Genomic DNA, 15,076 nt, shown 5'->3' with positions numbered 1-15,076 from the left:
ACTCTGCACTCCCTAGTCACTCTGCACTCCCTAGCACTCCCTAGTCACTCTGCACTCCCTCGCACTCCCTAGTCACTCTGCACTCCCTCGCACTCTGCACTCCCTAGCACTCTGCACTCCCTAGCACTCCCTTGCACTCCCTTGCACTCCCTTGCACTCTGCAGTGGCGTGGAGTTCAGTGTTGCAGAGTAGAGTGCAGTGATGCAGAGTAGAGTGGTGTAGAGCAGACTATAGTGGCATATAGAGTGCAGTGATGCACAGTAGATTTGCAAAAAGTGCAGTGGCATAGGGTGCAGTGTTTTTGAGTAAAGTTGGCATTAAGTGTACTGGCATAGAGTACACGGTAGAATAGAGTGGCGCAGAGTGGAGTGGTGCAGCACAGATTGCAGTGGCGCAGAGTAGATTGTTTCAGAGTAAAGTGAAGGGGTATAGAGTGGAATGGTGCAAGGTAGAGTGGAGTGGTGCAGGGTAAATTGCAGTAGCATACAGTGCAGTGGCGTAGAGTGTCAAGGTGCAGGGTAGAGGGCTGTGGCACATAGTGCAGAGCAGAGTGGCATAAAGCAGAGTGACGCAGAGTAGAGGGCAGTGGCATGAAGTGGTTCAGAGTAGAGTGGGGTATTGTGGAGTACGCATGGTGTGGAAGACCACACCTTCAATTGAAATGATTATTATATTTGCACTGATGTATAGTTTTACCGATAAAAGTATACAGTGCACAGTGTGGAAATGACATCACCTAGTGTTTTGATTTATTTGAAGTGTATTAAAATATTTATTTCCGCCACACACAGTAGGCAGCATGATTGTAACATAAATTCTCTGAATTTGAAATTAAAAAAATGAAAAGTAAACACCAAGCTCCCACGGAAGCGGGGCCTGGTGTTTGACTCTGTCTTTGAATGCAGAGCAAATGTGACAAGAGTAATAAATTTACAGGCCTGGTTACAGAGAGGCAGCACTGGAAGTGGGGGGAGTTGCTGTGACAGGGTAAGGGGACAAACTCAAACTGGACAGCCTAAAACAAATAAAGCCAACAAGAAAATGTGAGCTACCAACCAAAATAACAATGGTAAGCAACGGGCAGGATGCATCCTCAGGGAAGCTTTCCGAATAGCCCCAAGATGTCTGCAGTCTAGCTAGCTCCGACCTAAAAATGAGCAAAGTCTTTTCCCAGTATATTAATATTTCCCAAATATTCCTATTTGATGTGTTTCGGCCATCCGACAAAGGCATGTCACAGTTTATAAATAGTACTACTGAGTACTACGTAACATACTCCAAACTGCCTTTGTAAGTAGGCCCTCAGACACGTCAAGGAGTAGTGATGAATCGAGACTATGGGTAATGAAAGAGCATTAAATATCCCGGGAGATACTCGATACGGTCAGTAGACGGTATGGAGCGAAATGAATCAAATTGCGTCATAAATGGGCTGGACATGCAGAATGAGCATCGCTGCGGCAGTGGAAAGAAATGTGCCAAGAGGAAAAGGTGGAATAAAGAGAAGATGGGAGGAGAAGAAACGGGAAAATGAAATTAATATGAAAACATCTGTATAAAAAACAGAATCAAATCTCGCATTTAACAGCGCACTGGAAAATAAGTCTGTCTCATCAAGAGTTCTACGACGGGAGCTCAATTTTCAAGATAAAAAACGCACTACTCTGGGGCAGTGGCTAAACGCAAAATGACCCCCACCCCACCTCGGGATATGTTTACGGGCCCCATAGACTTCCGTGTCTCATCGATAGTCATGAATCTTATACAAAATATGGGAGGGGTACCCTAATCGGCGTGGTCCCCTCAGCACCGATTTAACGCTCCGGTACGCCATGCTATAGGAACAGAAAACCTTATACAAAAAGAGAAACCCACACTACCAGTTTTTTCAAATAGTCTTATTCTAAATGAAAAGATAAACAAAACCTGATATGTTTATCACGGTAATTAATTGCGCCTTTTAATCATTTGTTTTTTAGAAAAAGAGTACTGTTTTTGACAAGAGAAGACAATGTTCTTCACATAGCCAAATAATCTTGTTGTCCTAATTGTACAAAAATATTCATCAAACATACATAAAAAGTGAAAACAATCAATTTTTACAAAACATCACAAAAGTGAGTAAAAAAACAGATGTCAAACTATTTCAAACAACATCAAAACAACATCATTAAATGACATCAAAACAACATCATTAAATGTACATCAAAACAACATCATTAAATGTACATAAAAACAACATCATTAAATGTACATCAAAACAACATCACTCCTGTCCATTGGGCCACCCTCCTCATTTTTTTAAAAATAAATAAATAAATAGGAACAGAAAACGGCTGAAGGAATGCTACACACACACATATATATCCCGTGTAAAGGTTTAGTGAGTACATGATTGAGCAATCGGACGTTGCTTGCCACTTGCCACCCCTGACGCACACGGGCTTTAGGTTCGTGCACAGGTATTTGCAGTGATTGGGAGTTCTAACCCAGGCATACTCAGGATCCCCCAGCAGTTAGTAGTAGGGCGGGAGCCTTCGCTGCTATTTAGTCAGCTTGTATTTACCAAGCTCAGTGCTGCCCCGTAGAGTCTAATACTGAGCTAATCGCGTTGTGCCTGGGTGAGGGCCTAGTTACGCGCCCTGTGCGTTACAGGCAACTCGACAATTAAAGACGTAGCAAGGGAGCCCTAGGCCCCAATGCAAGACAAGTAATTGCCCAGACGTCGATCTCCTGGTTTAAAATTAAAAATACTAAAAGTGGCCCTCTCGGACTCACGAGGTCCTGGTGCAACTGCACATGCTGAACTATTTATAACTGCGCCCCTGTTGGCAATACAGAAACCATGGTAGGCGGATGATAAACCCGATCCTCTGTGAGTGTGCAAGAGGGCTCTGCATTTCACGATTAAAGAGTGTGGTTTTCCGCTTTATATATCAATTGAGAACTGCTGACTTGAGTTGGCATAATCCTGAAATAAATTTTTGTGTTTTTTAAGTGAGATTGATTTTCGATCATCATAGCCACTGCCCTGGTTTAATCCGCGCGCTCCCCGCCTTCCCTACCCCTGCCCCGCCACCTCTCGGCCTGCCCAGCCGTCAATGGTGAACGGGGCTGCCCTCTAGTGCACAGTCATCGGTTCTCACCTCTGTGCCATCCTCTGGCTCCCAAAGGCCGGCTCTCCGGGGCGCTCCTTGGCCCTGGTGCCCCCTGGTGTCTCTGGAGGCCCAGCACAGTGGGCGAGAGGGAGAGCACCGGAATGAAGATCTGCCATACCTCGGGCTCTGCGCTGGCCCCGGGGTCCCTGCGGAGCCCCCTCTCCTTGCTGGTCGCACCTGCCAGAGTCAGAAGGCCCGCCATCTTGCTCTGCTTTCGCTCAGGATTGTAGGATTGTGAGCCCCAAACCCTCTCAGTTTCTTAAAGCCTGTTTCTTGGGGGAGACCCGGGAGAATGGGAGGGGGAACTCAACGGGGGGCGGGAATGCTCCCCAGATTCGATAGATATGCTAATGTGATCATCTTCCCCAGGTGTGTTGGTGCCAAGGCGGGAGGAAGCCTGGCTGTCTCCTGTGACCCCTGCCAGGAGAGGAGCTGAAATGTAGGCTTTGTTAACCTTTCATCTGAAATGCTCAGCACACAGAGGAGACACTTCGAAAAAGGGTCAGGTTGAGGCAATTAAGCAAATCAGCCAGGATTGTTAGTATGATGGACGCACGAAGAACACAGCTCTTCCTGGAGAGGACACGTGTTAAATTAACTTTAGGAAAAGCTTCGGAAATATAAACACACACTAGGGTGATGAACCTGCATTAATTACATGCGTGCATCTAGCCCGCAAGGCGTCCTGCAGAGGGCCATAAGCACGAGTATCTATGAGGCCCTTGGCTAGAAAGGCGGATGCACAAACCAGGCCTGCAGAAAAATGTATCTTGTAATCACGTGATGATGGCACCACTTGAATCACAACGGATCGAGGTCCAACAATTCACACTCACCAACTGCATTTTACACAACACCCCTCTCTCTCGAAACAGGACACAAAACTGGATCTACAAAATTTCATTATTGTACTTCGGCACCAGACCACTTAAGTGGCGTGGGAAATTAAAAATAATGTACTGGAAATGGAGCCCCGCTCTTGATGCCAACAAGTACTGAAACAGTCTTCCTCAAAGTGGACATGTTCACTGCAGGGGAAGGTCACCAGCACGCGTTTGCCTCAAAGGAAAGGCAGTCATGCAATTGCAGCACACCCTCCAAGGCACTCTCGCGCAGCAGCGCACTGCCTCCCGCATGCCGACTTTTTGCAGGGTTGTGATAAAATGATGACGCATCGCCGCGCCAAATGGTGCAGAGAAAGCGGCGTCCAGCTGCTGCCCCATTCAGGCCGCAGCCTGCAGCGGGCTGCACCGTGTGCCTACGGGGGGTTAAAACTGCCATAACAACCCTTTGGCCTGCTCTGAAACCCCTCCCCGAAACCGAAAGTGAAGCTGTCGGGAGTACAACGTGGAAGAAGTAAACAGACAAGCATTAAGCAGGGACAGCGGGAGGGGGGGGCGGGAACGGGCAAACGGACAGCGGGAGGGGGGGCGGGAACGGGCAAACGGACAGCGGGAGGTGGGCGGGAAAGGCACGGACAGGACAGCGGGAGGGGGGGCGGGAACGATCAAAGCACTCACCTAGACTTCCTCCGGCGGCGGTCGGCCGCAGAATGACCAAACGAAACATGGACTACAAAAAAAAGAAACCCCGCCCACCGCCGCACTGACGTGACAAAAGGGGCCGGATGAGAAACATTCTCAGAAACGCCCACGAGTCGCCTCGCAGAATGACGCACGCCTGTTTTCCAATGGCTAGCCTCCATTTATGGAGCTAGCCAATGGGAAACAGAGGCGGGACGAACATCCATACTGCAAAACAAAAGATTTCGCCTGCGCGAAACGCTGCTTGCGCAGCTTTCGACAGGCGAAACCTAAAAATGGCATCTGCTTACCCCATCAAAAAACGCACTGGTCTCTCTGCAAAGCTGTAGGTGGTTTTACGGTGCCATCCATTAAGTGGGGGACAAAAGGAATCTCCTATCGCAGGCTCGCACACTGTTGCAGGGTGACAAAACCTACCAATGCTGGAAAGAGTATTTACTAACTGTCACAACTGAGAGAAAAACAATAAGGACTGCACCTCAGCCCTGCTCAGGATATCTTTGAGGTTTTTCTCCAATGCCTATGTGCAGACAGGTGTTTTTATACAAATCAATACAATACTTTATTACACATAGTAAATAATAGTTGACTTGCAAGTTACAGATTTACGATGTAAAAACATTCAAAGACGTGATCTCATAACCCTGAATTCCTGAACTAAACCATACACATCTTCCTTATACTTCGGACAATGCTTAATTACAGATTATGTTTTGGCCTATGAATGTGTGTGTGTTACATGGTGGATGCAATTTACTTGAAGTGTGTGCTGGTAACACTGTGTGCCTGAGACCTTCCCTGAACCCATTGTTTAATCAAGAACATATCTGCCACAAGCAAACTTGATTATGACCCCGCTGTCTACTAAGGCCACAATCTGAGTTTCTTCGCAGCACCTATTGTTTAATCAAGCACCTGTGTGCTCTGGGCTAATTTAATTATGAACCCATTGTCTCATCAGGTCACAATCTGTTTGAAGGCACTGTTTTGCCAGGGGCCAAGGGGGTGGGGACTTGTGGGCTGATGTCATAAATGCTTTCATATATGTTAGACAAGTATAAGTAAAGCTTTATCCTGAGCAAATGTAATGTAAATGTGGGTGTACTTGTAAAGCACACTGCTGCGACTCCATGGAGTATCCTGGCACTGAAGACCGCTGGGGAACCCATCCTGGTTTTCCCTGTGAGATGGTCCCTTTCTGGGTATCTCCAAGGTGAAACCAGGCATCCCCGGCGTCTGTGGGGGGCTGTTGTAGAGATGAGGCAAGCTTAATGCCCAGAGTTGCCGAGTGTGTTCCCTGGTTAGAGTAGGCACCGAGGCGAGAATTATCGAGTCCATTTTGACCCTGGTCCACAACCCTGCCGCGTCGGGAATTGAACCCTGGTCCCGGGCCGTTCTCTGCTTACGGGTCTGCCGCCTCTAACCAGTGAGCCACACCACTCCACAAATGTCCAATTCATAGCATGTCCATAAATGTGCTGTTGTAGAAATCTTCTTCACTTTATTTTCAATCTTACATTATTCCAAAGTCAACTTTATTGCAGCCACTCCAGAAACCATAACTGTTTTGTGGAGGGTATCTCACCGAATTCCTCAGGGCTACCGAGAAATAAATAAAAACCCTTAACTATCTTAGCTGCTGCCCATCGCTAATGTTAGTATGGTGACAATTCAACCGTAGTAAAAGAAAGGGGACTAAAGGAAGAATTGTAATTATAAGTAATAATTAAAGTACAAAGAAAAGGGAAATCATAAAGGATCCAAACACAATACAGAATTTGGGATTATTCCCAGAGTACACCTCAAGTGTCATCCCTTGTGCTTCACTCAAGCAATGTGAAAGAAGAAAACCACAGAGAAAAACTAAGTGAGTGAATAAGGAGAAGGTGAACACTTCCAAGGCACCATTAAAGTCCCATTACAAGTAATTATGTCAACTCACCAAAATAATCACGGTAAGGACACAATTTCAACGTCTATAAAGGCAACATAAATTCCTCTCCGACTCCTAGAAATTAATGTGCATCATTAGACTAGATACTATAGTAAAAGGATCCATGCCGCACTATATCTAAAGAATATATCTGTGTCGTACCTAAAGTTTCATAGTCGTCGTCCTGCTCAATGCTTCCAGCAATAAAGTAGTGGTGTACTTTCTGTAATATAAGTACTCCAATCACCATATACCTCACATTAAGGAGAAAGCATTGTACTCAATTCAACTGGAGTCACATATTCGGATGTTATAAGTTAGTCAACATAGTAAATCAAGTAAACGTGAACCGCGATCATTATTACCTACAATTATAAGCCCAAGCATTGTTTGTGCTTGTTTTAAATAACGCTCCTGTAGTGATGAGCCGAATTGCTTGGGCTTATAATTGTAGGTAATAATGATTAAGTTACTTAAGTCAGCAAGGTAAAAAAAAAAAAAAAGACCACAAACAAGATATTTGCTTGGCAGTTTAGCCCGATTAAATAACTCATGGCAGACAGAGGTACAATTCACGATAATACATCTTTAACTCAAACTTCATGGGAGAGTGCTCCTCGTACACGGACTGTCATTACTGTGTTGTGAACTCCTGTATATGTTCGAGCCATCTTGAAATGAAAAACTAGTATGTTAAAATCTAGTACCCAGTCAAACAGAAATGGAGTAAAATTAAACCTCCTATATTTGAACTCGAATCTTCGAATAATCACCACTATTCTTTCTCTGACCCTCCCACTTTTTGGTTTGAGTTAACTATGTTAGACATGACATGAGTCGTCCTTTGACTGAAAACCCTTTAAGGTTTCCTATTCCACTACATTCTTAAGTGAACTTTTCACCTTGCTCGTGTCAGTGTGGGAGTTGGGCCTAAACTGGTTAGTCGATATTGACTGACTCCGCTATGCCCTACCTTTCCTCTACTAATGATGATCACACTACCAGAAAATCAGTTGACCTCAGGGAGAGGGGCCAAGTTGGTTGAGGGTCTGGTCTGTGTAGTCGTCTTAGTTTGGTGTGAGGAGTCGTCCAACTCGATGCTCTGTTGTCGAACCTTACATGGAGAAGAAGGAATGTTTTGCGTAATGGGCCAGCCCAATGTTCTTTAGCTATCCCTGTACTCCCACTTTGTGTTTGTGCAACAGGAGCAGCAGTGTCTTTTAAATGAAATCAGGTTACTGCTCTGAATTGTACTTCAGTAGTGCGACAATAGAGGCTTGAGACCCTTCAGGAAACTTAGAACAGAAAAATACAATATCAGCGTTGTTGTTCCCCCTTTTGCGTGTAGCATTACTTTAGGTACAACAATTTGACAATGTCAGAGTATGCTCTCTTCACTTACATATTGGTATGTTTCTTCACATCATAGACTTCTCCTTGTACATGAGTTCCAATTAAAAATGATCCATAACAATTAAACAAGTTCTGTACAATAAACAGATTCCTCCTAGTATCTTTGTATCCTGGAAATTGGTAAGCACGTACTTATTTTGTTTGTTTCTTTTTTCTTTCATATACTGCTGACGAAGGACTGTCGAGGAATGCGGAGTGCTGAAAACCTTTGGGGAGAAGACTGCAGAAAAGTAATTTTTTCCGTATTACTGATGTTTTGAGTGCTGCACAGGAGAGTTCCTCACTCTCCAGAAGACTTGAGACTTAGGGGCAGATTTATGAGGCCCCTGCGCCACGTTTACGCCGCTGTTGCGTCACGCAAGGCGGCGTAAACGTGGCGCATCCCTACGAACGATTTACAACGTGACGCATCTAGGCAGATGCGTCACGTTGTAAAGCCCTGCGCCGCTTGTGGGCGTTCCGGCGCAGGGTGGGCGTTCCGGGGCAGGTGCGCCTCGCAAAAGTGGCTGAGTGAAATCTATAAGATTTCACTCAGTCACTTTCAGGCCAATGCTGCGTCAAAAGCCTGCGCCTGCTTGAAGCAGGCGTAGGTCTTGACGCAGCATTGTTAAGATGGGGCACCCCCGAGCCTTGCTGGAGCTGCGTCGCGCTTGCGACGCAACTCCAGCAATGTGCCTCCTTAACGGCACAGATGCGTCACGCATCTGTGCCGTTTTTGCCCCATGGTGCGCCGCATTGTAAATGCGGCGCACCATGGGTGGCGGAGCTGTGGCGCACTGTGGCGCACATTAACTGGCGCATCCCTGGGGATGCGCCAGTTAACATAAATCTGCCGCACAGTGCCGAGTCAGGCTTGGGCATGGCTTAAATAATAGGGCGTGGCTTAAATACTAAAGCAACACCCAAGGTAGCCCATGAGAGTTACTGAAGTCCCACAAGAGTTTAGTAAATTTCGCAACGTGCATATCCTATCAAGCTCTCTTGGACACTCTTGTTCACTGCAAATATTACTAGTAGCGCAATAGCGTCAAACAACATTATAAGTACCATTGACAGGCCATCAGCGTACTCACAACAGGCTTGCAACAGTACATGAAGAATACATATTGGGGGGGCCGAGATGCCAGTGCCAGGGGGCTGAGACACCTCTCTTTACTAAGACCAAACCACAGGAAAGGGTGCGCACACACAGCGTGCTTGGGGGGCTGGGATATGAAATCAAGGCGCCTAACAGCAAATCCATGGAAACAAATGAACAGTAACTACGGGTACGCCCTTGCAAATAGCCATGTTTTCAGTGCTTTCCGAAACAGCAAAACGGAAGACTGAGATTTAATTTCACAAGGAAGGGTATTCCATAACTTAGGGGCAATTGAAGAGAAAGCCCTACCACCCCATTTACTCCTACGGAAGCGAGGTACCACCAGCAGGCTCCTTGAGGAGGAGCGTAAGTCTCTGCCCGGATCATAGGGTAGCAGCAGTTTCTTGACACCCCCGCACCCTTACCGGAGAGTGCACCGTAAGTCAGGCAGAGCGTTTTGAAGATGATCCTCGATTCAATAGGAAGCCAGTGTAAGGCCTTCCTGGCTGCCGTTGCTGACGCTAATCTAGGAGCGTCTAGAACAAATTTGGCTGCCGCATTTTGGGCAATCTGAAGACGCTGTATCAGGCTCTTATTCATGCCGGTGTACAAGGCGTTACAATAATCAAGTCGCGAAGCGACAAGTGCTACAGCCACTTGCTTCCGCGCCTGGGGAGACAAATAATGTTTTATTTTTCGAAGTATTTTAATGATACCCCAGCAGGTAGCAACTGTTCTGTTCACCTGCAAAGTCATGGAGAGGGCGGGGTCAATCAATACTCCCAAGTTCTGTGCCTACTCCGTAGGAGTAGGACAGGTCCCCAACGAAGGCGGCCACCATTCCGGTGACCAGATGTTATTGTTTGGGCCAAACACCAAGATCTCAGTCTTCTCACCGTTCAACTTTAGTGAATTATAGATCATCCACTGGGACACTGCTTCCATGCAGTTCCTAAAGTTGAACGGTGACGAGTTACCCAAATGGGAGAGGGACACCAAGATCTGTGTGTCATCAGCATAGGAGACTACCTCCATCCCAAAAGATCTAACCAGCCTGGCAAGCGGGGTCACGTAGATGTTGAACAGGGTCGGACTTAATGCCGACCCCTGTGGAACCCCACATTGCACAGTAAGGATGGAGATAGGAACTCTCCCAGCTTAACCCTCTGTTCCCTCTGGTCCAGAAAGGAGGCCGCAGACTCAAAGCCGCCCCTTCCACCCCTATCTCCCTCAGGCGAGATGTTAAAACCGAAGGGGATAGGGTATCGAAGGCGGCTGTCAAGTCCAAAAGGACCAGGACGGTGGTATGTCCCTGGTCTACCTCCATGCGGATGTTGTTCAGTACGACCGTAAGGGCTGACTCGGTACTATGGTGCATGCTGAAGCCGTGTTGGGATTGATCTAAGAGACCCGAGGAGTCTGTAGTGTTTTTATCTAGGACCCAGAATCGATATTTCTAATATATGCCCTTGTCCGGTTATAATCAATAATATCCATACAACGGCATAGTAATCATATCCATATTCAGTCGTAGCACATGCTGTCACATTAAGCAAGGATACTTCCCCGGCCCCCTAGAAAGCACAACGAGTTCTCTAAACAAAACCAAGCCTCCAGCAACCTGGGAAATCCCCCTTGCTTTTGTTTTGATTTCGTCCTAGAACTCCTGTAAAGCACTGTAAGAACGGCCAGTTCTTAGTGACATCTTTATTGACGTCTTATGTCCAGCCTTACGTCAAACCCGGCACCTTTCAGGTATAAATATACCGACGTTGCCTTAAGCAAACACGGTGGTGGTTTTGGAGCAGAGCAGCAATCTACTTGCCTGAGAGCCCAGCTGATGCGAGAGCCCACGGACGCTGCCCCTCCTCTTTGACGCACTGAGAGAGACGCTGTCTTTTCTCCTGCCGAGAAATCCAGCTCCGGTGTTTCCAGATACCTTCGCGGGTTACTGGGATATCGAGTCCTGAGACAGGGATACAAGACCTCCTGCTTTCTATTACCCAGGTACGGAGCTGACTAAACCCTTAAAGAGAATTATTGAGTCAGATTCTTGGCAAAACAAACTTAACTTAAACTGCTACTTACTTACTCCTTCCCACGTATTAGGCTTAGGTCAGGTACACCGGGGTAGGCGTATTTAGAAGCACCAGTTGAGTACGATTAGTCAATGTATTTATGTATGTATATATTTTATCTATTTTAAAGTATCATATGGCTAAGAAACCATATCCATGCTTTTACAGTATTATTTTATAATCCTCCTTTTACTGTATGCACTTTACTTTACTATGAGTATTGCTATTGTGGCAATTCATTTCTCTTGTATGAGGAAGAAGACTGCTCAATAAATTACACCTTTTATTGAAAACGCCCGGCTCTCTTTTCTCTGCAATCTGGTGAAACTAAGTACGCACATTTGACTGAGTGAAATAGCTGTCTATTGTTTTCACACAACTCTTGAGATACACTCTTATTCAGGGAGAGCAAAGTTGTCATGTTTTATGGTTGTCAGAAGCTAATCCCTTCTTGCCTATCCAGGGAGGTTAAACTCCTCCTCGTTTATTCGAGAACGTTTCTAGTGACCTCTGAGCTAGCTGGCAAACCTTAAGTCTAATATAGTCAGGAGAGACCTAGTCGACCTCAGTCCTAAGTCTACACTGCTGAATATATTATTCCAATGCGCAGAGCCTATTGGGAATATAGGAACTACACTACATGGCGCCCAACGTTTGGTAAGGCGATAAATCTAACGCAAGACGTTAGAGTAACTCAGTCGTGCTTTTTCACACAGACCCTTTTTCCCGTAAATACTCCAAAAGACGTCTGGAGTGGGTAAAAGGTTAAAATCCGCCGGAACTTAGTAGGAAGAGATTTCTATGTATAGTTCTTGGTTTAGTCAACGTTGAAGGATACAGTGTTCCAAAATATTGTGCACCTAATCTTTGTTTCCTTGGAAACCTGCTCTGCAAACTTTCCTTAAAAACAATGTCAACTAACAGCGACAGCAACGAAACCGGTGAAACTGCAGTAGATGCAAATCAACGGGGTTTCGATGTTAAAGGGTTTAATGAAAATGAACCGGGTGCAATTATCATCCCGGAAAACATAAGAAAAACTATAACTCTTAAACTTATAGAAAATGGACTAACATCGAGAGGTGGTACAGTCATATTCGTAATTGAGGCCCATGAATATCGGCAGACAGAGGTATTCTATTCATGGATAAACTTTCCAGCAGCAAACGCTGTCACACACGACTTCCACTATTACAAGATAGAGGAACCTTCGGATGAGTACACTCCTTTCGAGGAGGTGGAAATCCCACTAAAATACCAAGAGCACCTGCTCTGGTTTAAAGGCGCCCTAAAACATAATAATCACATCACCAGGCTTGGTCCACTAGGTAGACCAGGAGCAATGTGGCCGGTTCTAGCCAGCTACACACCACATCCAGACATCGAAAAAATTTCAGAACCAGAACTTTTAGTCCACCTAAAAGTACTAATTAAAATACATAGACAATTAGTCCAATATGTAATGCGGACTTCAACAGTCCAACCAGCTATTAACATTCCACATCTGACCCCTCATCAGGGGAACACAAACAAAATCACACCACAGAACATACAATCATGTCTGGGTAAAGTACCCATAAAACGGGAACAAATTCCATTCTGGTCAGCACAAAAATCACTCAAATAGAGGCAGTATTTCCGGATACTACCCCTACTGAGAAACACAGAATTCTGACTATCTGTCTTCCAATGGGGATCGCACCACATGTGGAGGACTGTGACACTTGGGGCACAGTCTTTGCTTCCATTTACACAAAAACACATGGTGTTCCGTCCATGGCGGTAATACCCGATGTGCTAAGACAGATTCAAAATGAATACGGTCCAGAACCTGCTTTAACTCTGGGTATGAAATTACTGAAAGACTTCAAGCAGGTCTCGGCTATATTATTAGCCAACATAAAAGGAGAAGCAGCATCTGTGGCGATCCGCCAGAAATTGAAAGAAACAGATATAGCAGAACAACCATTTGAACTTTGCAGAATCATAGAAAAATCCTATGAAGAACTAGGAAGAGATAGTTTGGGTGGGAAACCAGTAAAACCCCAACTAACTGAAAATCCTGAAAAAATATTTATTAAAAATAATCTAAACACTCCAAAAAAGAGCTGGGATGGAAATAAACAATCCACTCCCAAAGAAAAAAGATTCCAGTCCAGAGGAAGGTCTCCTCGGCAGAGAGAAAGATCTCCGGACCAAGGACACAAGTCTCCCCAGAGGGAGCCCTCTGAGAAAAGATACAACCTTAGAAATAGGGATAATTTAAAGAAACCTGATAGATATAAAGATATTGATACACGTCCCTCTCGATCTTTTCAGAATTCCTTGCAGAAATTGGAAAGAAGAGGACGGTCAGAACACAGGGAAGAGCACGTCAAGTCCAAAGACAAGGAACCTGCTCATCAAAGTAAAAAATTACAATTTCCAAAAAAGAAGGTAGCCAGTATTAAAATAATCAAACATGCAGAGGATACTGAGGACACAGCTGAAAAACGGAGAGTGGGCCCAGACAATGCTAGACAGCGCAGCAGAAGTGACCATAGCTCGCAAGATCCTGATGAATCATCTGGAGACAGTGGACACGAATGAATACATTCAGGTGGAAACTGCAGATACCAGAGTTAGCAAACCTCATAAAATATACGAGATAAAATTACGTATAGAGGGAGATAAGACTAGGAAAGTAAGGGGTCTATTTTTGGATAACCTTTCCAAAGGCTATGACATCCTTTTAGCTGAAAAGGACTGGCCACCAGAGTTTGTCATGGTGTGCCCTCATGGCGAAGAAATGATTATGCCTGCCTTCTCAAATCATATTCCAATTCATAAGAAATATACACTTGCAAGAAAGTGGGCAGTAGCCCAAGCTCCTGCATTATATAAAAATCATGTTGGATGGGATGAGGACTCTCCTCCTCACAAAATCCAGTTAAAATGTCAACCAACTGCACAGAGGCAGTACCCAATTAAGCAAGAAGCTAAAAAACAGGTCAGGGAGATCTTAGATCAACTTGAATACCAAGGGGTGATTGAAACATGCACCTCACAAATGAACAATCCTTTGTTTCCTGTCTCCAAGCCAGACGATTCATATCGACTAGTTTTGGACTACAGACACCTTAACTCATGTTGCAAGACATTTGCAGTACAAAACTCACACAGTGCAGCACTAATGAATAACATCGTGCGCAAAAAATATAAAACGACATTAGACATCTCTAATGGATTCTTTTGTCAAAACATTGCACCTGAAAGCAGGTATTTGACCGCTTTCTCAATAATGGGGTCTCAGAAAAATTTCTGTTCACTCCCACAGGGGTTCAAGAATAGCCCAGGATTATTCTCAGCAAGAGTAACAGAGTTACTACAAATGTATGATGATGAGGCATTATCTTATGTCGATGACATCTATCTTACAGATGATGACTTGGATACTCACTTGAAAAGAGTAAACACCATAATACTTGGGTTTGCTGCAGAGGGTTACAAATTCAACTTTAAAAAGTCACGAATTGCCCATCTAACAGTCCTGTTTTTAGGATACGAATTATCAAGTGAAGGCAAAAGCCTAGCAGACAATTTCTTAGAAAAATGCGCTGTACTCCAAGCACCTAAAACGCTGAAGAACTTACAATCAATACTAGGTTTCCTGAATTTCGGAAGAACTTATATTCTAAATTACGCAGAGAGGGTTAAACCTCTATATGAACTAATAAAACCTGATTTTAAACCAATCAATTGGACTCAAAAACACACAGAAATTTTGAGATCATTGCAAACAGACATGTTAGCTAAAACAAAATTGCAAACTCGCGATAATACACGCAACCTTGTAGTCATCCCAGGAAGATACGGATTCACGTACCTGA

This window comes from Lissotriton helveticus, chromosome 4_1 (assembly GCF_964261635.1).
Source record: "Lissotriton helveticus chromosome 4_1, aLisHel1.1, whole genome shotgun sequence".
Lineage (NCBI taxonomy): Eukaryota > Metazoa > Chordata > Amphibia > Caudata > Salamandridae > Lissotriton > Lissotriton helveticus.
This window is presented reverse-complemented; position numbering follows the sequence as displayed.